We start from the raw sequence: 15826 nt of genomic DNA, 5'->3' as shown, positions 1-15826 counted from the left end.
GCCGTCCTCGGCACGGACTCGCTGAAGGCGTTCCGCGCCGTGATCGACCTGGAAGGACAAAATATGACGCTAAAGGGGACTGAAGGCATCATCCCTTTGGGCGAAACGAGGGTGGAAGAGACGTATGCAGCTACAGTATCGGTTAGAGTGCTTCTAGAGCCTGGTTGTCAGGCGCTAATAAGGTCAAGAGCTCGAGAAAGAGTGAAAGACAATTCGGTAGTGTTGGTGGAAAGCGTTCCGGGAACGGACGAGTCACTGAGAGTGGCTAGAACGCTCTGCGCGGTAACGGAAGGAACGGTCTTGGTGGAAGTGTGCAAAGCCTCCGCCGAAGAAGTGGAAATCCGACCCGGCGCGTACGTCGCCGCCGTGACGATCGTCCCCAGAACGGCGCTCGTAACCCGCGTTCCCTCTGAAAGTGGAGCGGCTGAGAACGTCAGCGCTGTATTCAGCGCCGGTAACGACAGTGTGGTCGCCGGAGTTGGAACGCCTGAGGAAGAAACGATCGTAGCAATGAAGGACGACGAAGAGAATGACTTTAAAGTGGACTTTGAAGACTCCTCGATGGGTGCCGAGCAAAGAAGGCTATTCGCCGACATGCTAACAGACATGCGAGACTTGTTTGTGGAGACCTCGAAGAAACCTGGAAGAACGAAACTCCTCAAGTTCAGTATCGACACGGGGGCGCATGCGCCGATCAAACAGCCGCCTTATCGCGTCTGTAAAGCCGAAGGCGACGTCATGGAATCGGAATCCAGGAATACTTGGACCTTAGCCTCATCCGGCCGTCGACCAGCCCTTGGTCTAGTCCCGTCTTGGTGATCAGGAAGCCTAACGGAGGTATTCGATTTTGCTTTGACTATCGGAAGCTGAATGCTGTCACTGTGAAGGACAGTTATCCGATGCCGTTGATTGAGGATATTCTGGCCGTTCGAGGGAACGCATCTCTATTCTCGACGATGGACATCGCCTCCGCGTATTGGAACGTTCCTATGGATCCTGGCAGTGTGGAAAAGACGGCATTCACAAGCAAATTTGGGATCTACGAGTGGCTAGTTATGCTGTTCGGCTTGTGCAACGCCGTTCCGGCATTCGAGCGCCTGCTGGAGAACGTTCTCGTCGACCTCAAGTGGAGAACTTGCCTCGTGTATCTTGATGACTGCGTGGTGCTCTGTGACGACTTCCCGACTCATCTAATTCGCGTGCGTCAGGTACTGGAACACTTCCGAGGGGCGGGGTCAAGCTAAAGATGAAGAAGTGCCATTGGGGGCGTGACCAGGTGGCGTTCCTAGGTCATATTTTCATGCATACGGGTATCATGCCGAGCTCTGAAAAGGCTAAGGCGGTGATGAACATCGAGAGACCTCATGACCTTCATACGGTAAGGGCGTTCCTAGGGTAAACCAGCTACTTTATGTGTTACATACCAGGGCTCGCGACTATTGCAGCACCTTTGGAGCGCCTGAAACAGAAGGACGTGCCGTTCCTGTGGAATGACGACTGTGAAGTGGCGTTCCGCCAGCTTCGCGGTCTCTAGTGAAGCCTCCCATTTTGGTGTACCTCAATTTCAAGGCGCGCTTTAAGCTGTTCGTGGACTCATCTCATCTAGCCGTAGGGGCATGCCTAATGCAGGAGGTTGACAAGCGCGACAAGGCCATAGCATATGCAAGAAAAATGCTGGTAGGGTCTCAACGAAACTGGATTTACAAGATGAGCGGAACTACGGAGATCGAGTGTTGGGGAATTGTCTGGGCAACGCGGAAGTTTCGAAGCTACTTTAGCCATGCGGTATTCGACCTCTACACTGGTCATCAGGCTCAAACGTGGATTTTTGGGGAAACTACCAGAACAACCAACGCCAAGTTGGCTCGTTGGGCGATGGAGCTATCGCAGCTGCGGTTCAAGATCTACCAAAAGCCAGGAACGCCAATGGGACACGCAGACGGCTTATAACGGCTGTACCATCGACCTGACCCTCTCGTTGTAGGTGCAATAAGAATGGCTGACTTGCTCAACGAGGATGACGGCGACCCCGCGAGCGAGGAGGCTCACGACATCGCGCCTTAGCCTTCCGGAGTGGGTACCCCGGGTTCCAATCTCAGTCGGGGAGACCCCTGAAACGGGCGTTCCCGAGAACCCTCCCGTGGACGCCCAACCAACAACCACGACCTCTGAAGTACCAGAACCCCATACTCAGGGTGAACAGGAAGAGGACTTGCAAGGACGCGTTCCACGGGTTGATCAGTCCCGGAGGATGCATTCGGGTTAGATTCCAGCAAATTCGTGCTGGAACAGGAGAAGGAACCTTGGATGTGTGCCTTGAAGGCGTTCCTGAAGGTCGGAGCTTTGGCTTTCGACCCCCAACTGAGGGTGACCGTGTCGAAGATGTCGCCCCATTACCTAATCAGGAATGGGGTCCTGATGAGACTTGATCATCTGGGAGCACGTGCATAGTCGGCCCGAGCGATAACCGCTCCTGTCGTGCCTTTGCCGTTCATCGAAATCGTCCTTCACTACTGCCACGCCGACGTCTTCTCCGCGCATCTCGGCAAGACGAAGACAGTTGACAAAGTGAGGTGTCATGGCTACTGGCACGGATGGAGAAAAGACGTGGTTGAATACCTGTGCGAGTGTGCAATCTGCAGCGGGGGCGAGGGACATAGACCCTGGAGAGCTGGCTTAATGCAACGCATGCCAGTCCAAGAGTTATCGGGGCCGTTCTTGTTGGTGGTGGTGGATGCTGTCAGACCACTGGTCGCTACGCCAAGGGGAACAGGTACATCTTAGTGTTTGTGGACTACTTTACGCGGTGGGTGGAAGCTTTTGCAGTCGCTTCACTGGATACCATTTCCTTTGTGAATGTAATGATCGAAGGCGTGATCAGTCGACATGGCGTTCCGAAACGCCAACTGAGTGATCGCGGGACCAACTTCATGTCGGATCTGGCCAAGTCACTATATCAAACACTGGGTATAAAGAAGCTGTATGGTGCTGCCTATCACCCCCAAACACAGGGTCTCGAGGAGCGATTCAACGAAACGCTGATGGGGATGTTAAGGATGTTCGTGAACGAAACATAGACTGACTGGGTATACCTGCCACGGGTTCTCTTCGCATATAGAACGGTTTACCACGAGGGACTCGGAGACACGCCGTTCTTCAGTTTGTATGGGCGTGACCCAGTATTACCGATTGATTTGGCGTTCCTGAATACGGGCAAAGACTGGAAGAGCAATGAAGTCGCGGTGTATCGAAGGAAACTCTATATATCGCTGCGCGACTCACGTCGCCTCGTGGAAAAGCAACTACTCAAGGCCCAAGACCGGCACGAGCAACGGCTTGCCAAACAGACAGATGAAAGTGTCTTACGAGGAAGGGGATGCCGTTTGGGTGTATCAGTTCATCCGAGCGCGCGCTGGGGAACGCCGAACCAAGAAGCTTGCGTTCTCCTGGCACGGCTCGTACCGAGTAGTCGGCCAAGTCGGGGAGAACGCCTTTAAGATCGCGATCCCCACGCACCCCAACCGGATCGTCACGGCGAATGTGAATCGCCTGAAGCGCTTCCGTGGTCGTTGGAGTAGGGCGCTCGCGGATGAGAGACCTGAAGAAGCCGAAGAGAACGCCTCCGAAGATGAAAAGGGTCCGCTACAAGAAGGAGACCTTCCTCGGATAAGCTTTGTGGAACGCTTGAATGTGGGTGGAGAGGAAACTGTCTTTTTGGGAGTATCGTCGCCCATCGTGGATGTGTTGGCCAAACGGGTGGAGAAACGCGAGGTTCAGTATTTGGTGCTCACGGCCACGTACGAGACATTCTGGTTGTCTCGAGCGGCTTTGGCACCCGAGTTTGGAACGCTGAATCGTGCTTTCGCAGATGCATACCGCCGAAAAAGGGGTCTGCCGGAATTACGTCGGAACGCCAGGTTGGTAGAAGCCAACGCTGACGTACGCCGAGATACGGTTCTAGCAGGGGTAGTCCTGTCGGGTTGAGTGCGGTCAGGGACTGCACGGGAAAAAGTGGAGAGTGCGAAGGACTTGCGAGGTCTCTGCGCACGGCGCGATGTTTTTGTGTTTTGTTTTTACATTTTTGGATTATTTCAAGTTGATCTAATGGTGGAACGGCTCGACAATATCGAAGGGGAACGGTGTGATTCGCTAGCGGAACTGATTTGCGGTGTCGAAAGGAGAACAACGTGTTTGGCTGGTGGAACGGGTTGGTAATGGAGCGCTGCGAGTAACGACGAGCGGTTAAAAAGAGGCGTGTGAAAAGGAGGAGGGAGATCAGGTGTGTGTGGACGAGGGAGGAGCCCTGAAAGAAGCAGTATGAGAAGTACGAAGAACATGAATACGAAGCTCAAGAAGGAACGCAACATTTAGTGTTAAAAAGGAGAACGTCATGAAGCTACTTACTGGAGGACTCCTTGTCGTCTTCATAATCTTCGTCATCCTCGGTATCGTCTTCGCCCGAGATTTCTTCCTCTTCTTCTTCTTCATCGTCGAGATCTTCAACCTCTTCGGCCGCCGCTTTCTTGCCCGCCGCAGGAGATGAGGACTTCTCGTCGTCGTCCTCTTCGTCGTTTTCAAAGTTGGACCAGTCGTCGCGCTCGATCTCGGCGCGGGTCGGTGCGCCCACACAAGGGATCTCGTAGGAGCTTTCGATGATCTGTGCCGTTATCAGGTCTTGGACCTGCTTGACCGTGTTACTGTTGACGATCGACTTCCAAGGCTCGGCCGACCGACCTTCGACCCAGGAGTCCTGGGACCGTACGCTAGACATGATGTCCTTGCGGATGCGTGCCAGAGCCGCAATCGTGAGACGATTCTTCTCGTCAGCTGCCGGGTTCAGCGCTTAAGTAGACTCCAAGAAGACGCGCACGCTGGGGTATCCGTAGGCGTCTATCTTGACGGGCTCCAAGGCGTTCTCGAGGGTCGCATCGTACCTCTTCCGATCGTTCTCGCGAAAAACGGCTAAGTCGTCCGCGACTGTCCCATCATACTTACGCGTCTCACGAGAAAGGCGTCCGGGTTTCCCTCCAACCAAAACATCTCGGGGTGCGGGTCCAACTTCTCCATGAAGACGTAGAACCCCCATGTCTCGATGCATGTGCTGGTGAAGGCGAGACGGGCTTGGATGGCGCGCATCTTGAGCTTGCGCCGACTCGATTGAGCCGTTCCGGGCTCGAGTGGAGCGTGGAACGCCCACTCCCAGAAGGCGCGGCGATTCGCCATCCAGAACCGCCAACGGGCGAGGAGCACGTACCAGTATTTCTTAAGATCGGAGTAGAGCGTCCTACCCGACCGAGAGAGCGCTAGGCACCACGGTTTCTTGCCGGCCTCAGCTGCCTTCGCCAGAACGGCTAGGATGGCCTTGTGAACAGGAGCGGGGGCCTTCGAGCTCAGCTCGAGGAGGTCGCTGAAGTCCTCGGCAGGAACGTGATCCGCCTTCTCGTCCTTGCCAGTGGAACGCTTCTTCTTGGTCGGCGACTTGGTGGCCGAGTCTTCGCTCGCCTTGCGCTTGGAACTCTTACGAAGATTGGGCGACGATAAAGCACCACTGGAAGTCGCCGAACCTGGAGGAGGTGGGAGGATCACAACGGGACCCTGGAGAGTGGCCGCCGCGTCGCCGTTGAGGACGTCTTGAGCCAGCCGCTGTAGGTGGTCCAGACCCGACGACTGCGGGTTGCCGCCGAGACGCGACAACAGGTCGTCGAGGAACGCCTCATTGAGGGCTCGAACGTCGCTACCGAACGTGCCTTGCTCGTCCTGTTCCAGAGCTGCGTCAAGAAACTGGCGGACCTTCTTCCGCTCGGCCGAAGTGAACCGTGTGGACATGGCGAAGGAGCGAGGTGTCGAGGAAGAGAAGTGTTGCCCGAGGGAGGAGATTGAGGAGTGAGAAGTTACTGGAATGGGGTTTCAGCTTGATGGCTGACCTTGGCGTGCGTGCGGGTTGCGACCTTGGGAAGTGGAGCCGAGAAAGGAGCGGTCAGATGGAAAGTGACCCAGGAAGGAGCGGTCGACCTTTCAGAAAATGGGTATTGCCACTTGAAGATCGTCGGGACCGATGAGTGACTGGGTTATCTGGCGGGAAGTGACGTCTCCTCAACGTGTGTCGAGGACGGCGCCGAACTGAAGTTTGTGGGGAGTGCTATAGTGGGCATCGTAGCGTGGGTGATAACCACGCCTTTGCGGAACGTCTCGTGGGCGTTCCTGGCGGGTCTAGGACATAACGCTCAAGCGGTCTACTTCTTCTTCCACACGTGTGGTGACCGGTTTGTAGGAGCGGCCCCCGAAACGTACGCGCTCGCCTTGCCACCGGCAGAGGTCGCGGCTTCTCTGTTGACTCTGGCCTTCCTAATTACGATAGCTGTACTGAGAGACTATGAGGAACGCTTTGGGATCGTGGGACGCCTCTGCTTGAAGTGGTGCGAGGCGTTCCATCACTCCTGGTGCCTGATCTTTCCTGAAGCGGTACGGCTGTTGTGGACAGCCACCGGAAAGTACGCAAGAGCTACGAAAGAAGCTACCGCTGCTGTCGCCGACAGAGTGGGTGACATCGTCGTCGGTGGGTACCTGTTGACGACGCTGCTCCTGTCTATCCTGATCTACGTACCACGAATGGCGTATGAAGGTACTGAAGGAGTAGTCCATGGTTGGATGGGCGTGGCTTTGGTGGTGCTGATTGTGGACGTCTTAATGAAGTTCTCTACGTGGTGTTGCTACTGGAACGCCTCGCTATTGATGGTCGGCTGTTACAGCCATTTGATTCACAACTATTGGGGAATTCGTGTCGACAAGGAGCGAGGGCCAATGGTGAGAGCTAAGCAGGGATGGGATGGGCCCGCTGGACGGATAGGGAGACGCGAAGAGCGCGGATCTAGGGGCGCCGTCTCCGGTCGAGAACGCGAGTCCTGAGCATACTGGAACGCCTCGGGGGGGCGTTCCCTCTGAAGTGGCTGCTGATACCGTGGGACCCGTGTCGGGCAAGGAGGCTCGGCGAGGACACCGAGTGGTAGTCGGGGAGAATTGCCACGGTACACAGCTAGAAGTAGGACTCTCCATTCTCTCGGACTGCGCTCGGAAGTTCTGCTTGCTGCAGAAATCGCAGGCCACGTCTAAGCAACTGTGCCCTCCGGCCCAATCGGCGGCGTTCCAAGCCTAGCGTGGAACGCCTGGCCGTCGACAAGGGTGGAAATTTGCGTTGGACCTCTACGTGGAAGCGAAATACAGAAAGGTAAGGAGCCTAGTGCTCAGTTGGGAGCTTTAGGTAGAAGCTCAGTCGTGATTTTCCTTCTTACAAAAGAAGTGCTCAAGAATACAACAACAACTTTACATTTACGTGATAAACCTAAGTTCCTACGTCGGCCTGCTCGATACACGACCCCGACCTAAGGAGGATTACCGCGACAGCTCCTGGGCTCTCGGTAAGTTTCCAATGTTGCTGCCGCTGGGGTTAGCCTACTGCGTCACGACGACGGATAACACAGAACCATCGTGATGTCTATTGGTGGGCAATGGCCCTCATTAGAACACGCCTTGCTCTCAAGATCAGTAGTGTACTCAATCCCACCACTTCGACATGTAAATTGAAACAACAAGCATAAGCTTTAAATATTTGCTTTCTCCACTACTTTAAATATTTGCTTTCTCCACTACTTTTACTGCGGATTTCATTTTTCTTAAATTAGCCCGCAGGAATCTGTTGAGCTGGAGATAGTTAGCCCTTTAAAGGGGTTAAAGGACCTGTTCGGATACAGCATCAAACAGGGCTAGGGCGTAAAAGGACGGGTTCATCCGAAACGGAATTTGATGAATCCGTGCTAATGCTTTAAATTGTAAGCGCTTCAGAGGTTGGGTTGAGTATGGCCTAACTAGCTAAACTCAGAGCCGTATTGGTGCTCCCTTGATCATGCAAGGCGCTTCTTTGTGCTCGTGGATTTCAGGGTCCCCAGTATCATTTTATTCAGTGCGTATTGGGCAATTAAAAGTTCTTCGCTTCGTGCCTTTAAGTTGTTTGGCGCCAGCATTCTGATTTCGTGTCTTTAAGCTGTTTGGTGCCCCAACATATAAAATTTTACGAGTTCTTGTCTGGTGCCTCTATCCTTGACCATTTTAAAATGCTTATTTTGAAAAATGGACCGGTACAGACGATCTTCTTGTATTGATAGCCACACTAGCCGAGCGCCGCCGCTACGCGGCGGTAATATAGGTTTTGTTCTAGATGTTTGCCTTCCCGCCTCCGCTTAACTTCGGCGGGATAATAATTTTAAAACCTCTGGACCCCCCTGTGCCTAAATCGACCTCTTAATTTTTAATAAATCTGGGTTTCATGTAGACCAGTCGCTACAAAATGCTGAGTTCCCAGTAAGCCGTCCAATTATTTTTACAAAAGACTGAGCTCCTAGATCATACTTACGATGCTTGAAAAAGTTATTTTACATGTAGTGATCTTGACACAGTCACTTTGTTATTGTCGGCTATCACTGAATCACCTGCACTTCAAATAGCATGTCTACAAACGCCACATAATATATTTAGCTTAGCGTCCTGCTCGATATCATGGGCCGTTCCTGAGCCGCTATAAAACTTAGCTCGCATCAATGCAAAGGATATTATAGTAATGGCATGTCCAGTTTCTACTAAGTACACCCTTGTACTGTCTGTAATTAACTGAAGATTGATCACTTCTCATACTAAACTCAATGTAAGCTAGAAAATATTCAAATTGTAATATTGTTAAGCATGCAGCATTCATTTTGTGTTGATTCAGAACAAGTCATTAGACACTCGATTATGTGCCAGTTATGATTAAAGCATTTGAATAATGTGTCGCAAGACGCCTTGTTACTGTTGTTGTTGACGGAAGTGCTTTTTATTTGATAGTTTACCGATAGTTTTAGGATTGTAAAACGTCATTTAGGCTCTTAGCGTTTCTTTATGGGTCTACTTAGCTAGCTATAATTAGCACCTCTCGTGTTTTGTTGTTGGCTTACGGCTCCATTTAAAATCGTATCCTACGCCCTTACGTCTGCCCGTTAAGTAGTTTCGGATTTTGCTGTCTAAACAACTCTTAGAAAACAATGGTTTACAGCAGTAACACATATGAATTCATTTTATTCAATCTAAAACTTTCTATCTTTATGGATCAAGTGACAACGTTTATTAACTGCGTTGTTCGTACGGCCAGTTCTTACGACCAGCTTCTGTTGTACATGCTGGCAGCTCAGTCAGTTACCTCACTCTCAGATTAATTATTAAAATTTCTACAACAAAACAGTTGTAGGTATTAAAGTCATTGTAACTTGCAGAAACTGATACGTACAGAGTATTCCGTATATTATAGCATGGCCTCGAAAACACGCATTCCTACGCGTACGCTAAGCACCTTGCAGCTTATTAATAGGAAGCGTCTTTAGGGGCTTTTTCATTTGAGAATAAGTAGCTCTGTCTGTTTGGCACTAAAATATTAAACGCAACATGCATTAATAAAACAGTAAATACTTCGTAATATTAAAACGATGGCGCCTTCGGATAATGGATAGTCTTGTGCAAATCTCCATATGTGCTCTGTGAACCACATAATGCTACTAATGTAAGCTACATAATTCCGTTTTAACCAATCGATGCCGCCTTCGCTCCGCTCAGCAGCCAATGGGAAGGCTCAAAAATCTGAGTGTTTCGTGTGACGGACGGACGGACGGACACCGTGCTAGCATTGATAGTTTAGGACTAGCCGGCCGCCGCCGCTACGCGGCGGAGTGGCATGATTTGTTTGAGATGAGGTGGATACAGCTTTTACGTACTTCGTGTGTTGTGTGCTTTCAGTCGGCTCTTGTACCCCGAGATTTCGGCCTTCCTCGTGCGATGAAGTGTCATGTACTTAAAACACTTACCATTCCGTAGTCTCATGTGGCGATGTATGGTATCATGGTTTCGTACGCTTCCGTTGCTCCGTAGTACTGGTTGGCCTCTATGTTCTTCCGTGGATCATGCCCTTCTCCGTTAATGTGCTCTCTCTTTTGGGATCATGCTCTTCAGACGTACGACCCGCTTTCGTGGCTGCTAGCTATCCCCTGTTCTCAAACGTTTACGTGGGCTGCACCGGCTTCGTGTACAAAGTAGTTCGTGGCCGTTGGCCATCCATCGCCGGTACTCTAGCCCAAAGGGTGCTATTCCGTGGTTTGGTACCTCCATGCAGTCGTGTTGTCCCGTCGCCCGTGTATCGTGCTCGCCTGGTGAGGGTTTGTCGATCGTGCTATCACGCTTTCGTGCAATCGCGGTGTTATTTTGCTGTGTACGGTATTGTGCTCGTGTAGTGCATCTGCGTTGCCCGCGTTATCGTATTTTACAATGGCATCGTGCTCCACAGTGTGCAATTTTGGTCACTCCAAGCGCCCCCTCGTTTATTTCGTGGCTGGCCCGCCGTCCGTGCAATCCAGTTCTAATGTACTACTGTCCTACATGGCTCGGTAAGCTCATGTTCTACACTGGTATAGCTCTCCGCGGCTCGGTGATTTCCCGTCTGTAGCTCCACGGCTGTGTTCCCCCATGGCTTAGCAGCACAGTCCATGCAATCGTGCTAACTTGTGGTGTTGCGGCTGGTCTGTCGTCCGTGAGATCGTTAGCTACCGTAGTATCGTGCTGTCGGACTCGGTGAGCTCCGGTTCTACCCTAATATCGCGTCCCAATACTCGGTGATATCGCGCTTATGGTCTCCCGCGGGCTCATGTTTAGTCTGTTGACTGTGCTCCATGTTTAGCCGTGGTGTTGCTGGAGAATTCTTTCTGTGCACTCTCACCGGTACGTGTTCTACCGTGGTTTCGAACGTCCGTGCCCTTCCGTAACCCGTGCCTTTCAGCATGCTGGGGTGTCTTTATATTTAGTTCCCTTCTGTGGCCCGTACGCTCCCGTCATATTCTTGTTCTTCTGCCCTTTTCATGGCTGTGTGCTCTTCCGTCTTTCACGCTACGCATGAAACTTCGTGGTTTGCATCGGCTAAGTCTTCTATCATCGTCCGTTGCCTTCCGTGCTTCGTCTTGCTCTTCTATCCCGTCGTCTACATAGTGTGGGTCGGTGTTCCTTCGTGTTTCGTGTTCTTGCTTAGTCACGTGCCTCCGCGCTCACTTAATAACAAGCGCTGTTCCCATTTTGTTTCATGAACGCAACATATATTGTTGGAAAGCTCGCACAATATCTTAAGGTCGCACACTACGCGCGCAAATTCAAAAGAAGATGATACTTTTTCCCGAAGGCAGTGTGGGTGCAGGGGTGTAAGCTACAATAGTCATATTTTAAAGTTTTCACACTATTAATAATAGTAATAAATAATGATATATTATCGAACGCTGATGAAATAATTATGTATACTACTAATACTAATATCTGCAAATAAAAAATATGATATATAAATCTTTTAAATACATGTAGTACTACTCAAAACAGTATTGTAAGTTTTGATTATTAAAAAAAGTACTACGAAGCCTAAAATATCATTCTAAAACCAATAAGCACTAAAGTTTCGATTGAGGCCGAAATATGAGTCTGCAAAGCCTACAATTGTTTTCAACAGCTCCTACGACGACATATTACGTGTGTGCGCATTGGCGCCTTCTACCAATGTTAACTAAGGCGCACACAGGCAGCGCCCTTTGCGTCGAAAGGCTGAATATGAGGGCAAAATGAAATTTGAACGGTGCATATAAGTACGATGTGTAGACGACATATACTGTGTCCACCACATAATGCTATTTTGGTCAATTGAGGCCGCCTTCGCTGCGCTCAGCAGCCAGTAGAACGCGCGTATTAGCGTGAGTTTTATTTAACCCTAGCCCGTTACGGACGTTACAGACGGACACCACACTCCACTAGGGAAGCCAGCCGCCGCCGCTACGCGGCGGAGTGGCATAGTTTGCTGGAGATGAGGTGGCCGCAGCTTTTCGTGCTTCGGTGTGTCCCGTGCTTTTGCTTCGATTCCTGCACTTCTAGGTTGCACGTGAATTCGTCCACCCCAGTACATCGTGATGTCGTGTACCTAAACCACTTACCATTCTGTAGTCTCATGCGGCCCCGTACAGTATCGTGGTTTGGAAGGCTACCGCTACCCCGTTCTACAGGTTGGATGTCATGTTCTTCAATAGCCCGCGCTCTTCCGTGCTCTTCGTGGCTTCGTGGCTCCCTGCTCACCCGTGGCACACGCTGCTTAGTGGTTAAGCGCTCTCTCTTGTGGATTCATTCTCTTTAGTACGACCAATTTCCTGGATGCTAGCCATTCCCTGTTCTCAAATGTTTACGTGTGCTGCACCGGTGTTGTGGTATACAGTCTTTCGTGGCCGTTGGCCTCCCATCGCCGGTACTCTAGCCGAAGGGTGCTCTTCCGTGATTGGTGCTTCCACGTAGTCGTGTTGTTCCGTCGCTCCTATATCGTGTTCGCCTGGTGAGGCTCCATCGACCGCGTTATCACGCTATCGTGCAATCGCGGTGTGGTAATTATATTTATGGTGTTGTGCTCACGTAGTGCATCTGCGTTGCCCGTGTTATCGGGATCTACAACGGCCTCGTCCTCCACAATCGTGGTCACCCCAAGCCCCCTTCCATTTCGTGGCTGGTCCGCCGTCCGTGCAATCGAATTTAATGCGCTATTATCCACCGTGGCAAGGTAAGCTCAGGTTCTACACTGATATAGTGCTCCACGGCCCATTGATTTTCCGTCTATAGCTTCAGTGGCTACATCTTCTATCATGGTTTAGTGGTTGGCCCATCATCCATGCTATCGTGCTATATCGTGGTGTCGCGGTTGGTCTGTCGCCCTTGCTTTCGCAAGGTACGGTAGTATCGCGCTCCCCAGAGAGCTCCGATTCTACCCTATTATTGTGTTTCAATGCTTGGTGATCTCCCGTTTATGGTTATGGTCTACCGTGGCATCATATTTGGTCGGTCTATTGCACTCCGTATTCTTCCGTGATGATATGGGAGAATTCCTGTCCGTGCATGCTTAGCGTTATGTGTTCTACCGTGGCTTCGAAGGTGCAGGCTCTTTCGTAGACCGTGCTTTTCAACTTGTAGGGGTGCCAATTATATTCGGTCATCTGTACGCTCCCGTCATGTTCTTGCCATTTCAATTTTCATGGTAGTGTGCTCGTCCGTGGTTCGTGCTTATCAGAATTTTTAGGTGCCTTCATTGATTTAGTCCTCTTTCAACGTTCGTGGCCTTCCGTGCTTCGTGTCGCTCCTTCGATTCCCTCGTGTATATAGCCTGTCTCGGTGTTCCTCCGTGTTTCGTGCTCTTGTTTAATCACGGGCCTCCGCGCTAATGTAATCACAAACACTGGTCTTAGGTCCTAGCGCCTTAAATATACGCTACGTATCCAGATGGAAAGTGCGCACATTCTATAAGGGTCGCACACTACGCGCATATACAAATAATGACGTTTTATTTTTCGCGGGTGCGTGTGGGTGTAGAGAATCCACTATAGTCACATTATAAAAGTTTCTATTAGTTATGTATTTGTATCAATCAAAAATATAATAACAACATGTACTACTACTACAAAAGATCGTAAGCAAAAATATGAAATAAATTAAGAATAGTACTATGCAAAACAATCTTGTTAGTAAGAAATATGAAAACGTACAACAAATCTTAGGCCGTGTTCGATCTAAGCTAAAACCAGCTGTAATTATTATTTAAGAGCTGGAATGTCTCAACCAGCTTTATTCCGCTAAACAAAAAAATATGACATCCAGCAGGATAGCTCCAAACGACTGATTTCAAAATTCAGCTCTGGGTTGAATTTTGATTCGTCCTCCTTTGCGCCTTCAAATCCATCCTTTTTCTGATGGAACACGATCACTTATTTTATCTTTATTTTACTTAACAAAACGACTGTTCTACAGCTCTAGCTTATTTTCAAACAAGCTGGATTTGCCCCTGCAAACCGAACACAGCCTTAAATTTTCATTTTTGTTTTTTATAAGTACTAAAATGACTATTTAACCCTTCTAGCCCGGTATTCTGTATCCTACAAAATAAGATGTTTAACAGGATTAGTACCCAGCAAAGTTGGCTGCTGCCCCCAAGTCCGCATATGAGAATTTGTATACGTGGTAATCAGCAGATCCTTCTTGTTGGATTGGTGAAGGGTAGATAGACGGGGATTCTTCTGTGTGAGTAGAAAGACCAATATAAAATCAGAACAGGTTTGAAAATTAGAGTGAAAGCCCAAAACTGCCGCGTGGCAATCAGTCCCTCCCATTCGAAAATCATCTCTGAACAATGAACGGCCCCGGAGAGAAGACATTCAAGCAGCTGTGGCGGGAGTTATGCAAGGACGGATGGAAGCCCCGCAAACCCACGCGCATGGCCAAGCATCACCGCTACGTGAAGCCAGGAATCAAGGGACGTCTTGATGAATCGAGACGCGGCATTGACTTTTTTTAGGGTACGTTGCAATGCTAACTGACCTAATAATGCTCAATACTTACAATGGTGTGTTTATCAGGCGAAGCTGAACTCATGGTGTTTGGACGTGCATCCGGTCGTCTCCAGCTTCCACCCCCAAGCGTGCGTGTTGGCCCTGCACATCGTCCGATTGGCAAGCAAGCATCGTACGAAGCTGTTGGGGAGGAACCTCCCCATGGCCATCCACCGCTCACCACTTCCGCGCCACCACCTTCCGTTACGGCGACTGAATCCGCCCAAACTCCAGAAGTAAGTGCTCCTCAAGTCAGTGCACGTGTTCAACCTCCAGCGACCGCTCCGTTGACGCCGGAGGTGAATCCGGCAGGACTGCAGCCATCGACTGAAGTTCAAGCTCAACTGGCTATAACGGATGATACAGAACAAGATGAAGCCTTGGAGGGCCACGATCTGGATAATACAGAGCATGGGGATACGGAGTTTACAGTCCCGGAGGATACAGAACAAGAAGGAGAAATGACGGCTCTGATACAGAATGGAACCCGCGAGAGAAATCGACGGAAGCTGATGAAGTAAAGAGCGAGAGTGACGACCCTGCGGATTATCGTGTAGATTTTGATGGCTTTGATAGCGACAACTTCATGGAGGGTCTCCGAAAAGAGCGATTGCTCGGCCCGACAGATGGTGATGATGTGAACGTGGTGGCTGGTCAAGATGCCAGCGACTGTCATTCAGACGCGGATAACGAAGACGTGATGAACGACAACGAAGTGGTCCTTGAAGTAGAAGGTGTAGAAGATCTAGAAGACGTGTCTTTGAATGATGACATCCCCGAGGAGGGACTCTTTGACCTGACTAGTGGTGATTTGCGAGACATCGCGGAGAATGGATGTATTACTTATGCCGAAGCGGAAAGTGGTAAGCCGTATGATACAGATTAGTGTGTGGTGCAATTGTACTTATTCCGGATTGTGTGTTTACTACAGGGAATCTCCGGATGGACGCTGCAACGGACTATTACGACGGACCGTGCGGACCCACACGGTCTGCGGTCGCATACGCAGACTCTCCATTGGCCATGTTCTTCTACTTTTTACCGAAGGAGCTATGGATTTGAATTGATGATGGGACGAACCGCTACCGAGAGCAGAATATTGGTGCTGTGGTATTATCTCGTCGAGCAAAGATGCTTGCTCGCCAAGCTGAGGATCCTCGCGTGAGTGTGTCCAACTTAGAAGATATCGAAGCCAAGTTGAGAAAATTCAAGCGTATTCAAGCTCATGAGATTTTGCACGTCGTGGGATTGCTCTTTGCACGAGATGTCGCTCCGATTCGAGACGGGCTCTCCAATCACTGGAGTACTGAAGAAGATGGAGCCATTCCACGCGGGATGTTCTCTCGCTTCATGAAGCGCGATCG

This window comes from Phytophthora infestans, genomic scaffold (assembly GCF_000142945.1).
Source record: "Phytophthora infestans T30-4 supercont1.7 genomic scaffold, whole genome shotgun sequence".
Lineage (NCBI taxonomy): Eukaryota > Oomycota > Peronosporomycetes > Peronosporales > Peronosporaceae > Phytophthora > Phytophthora infestans.
Note: the sequence above shows the minus strand (reverse complement) of the source record.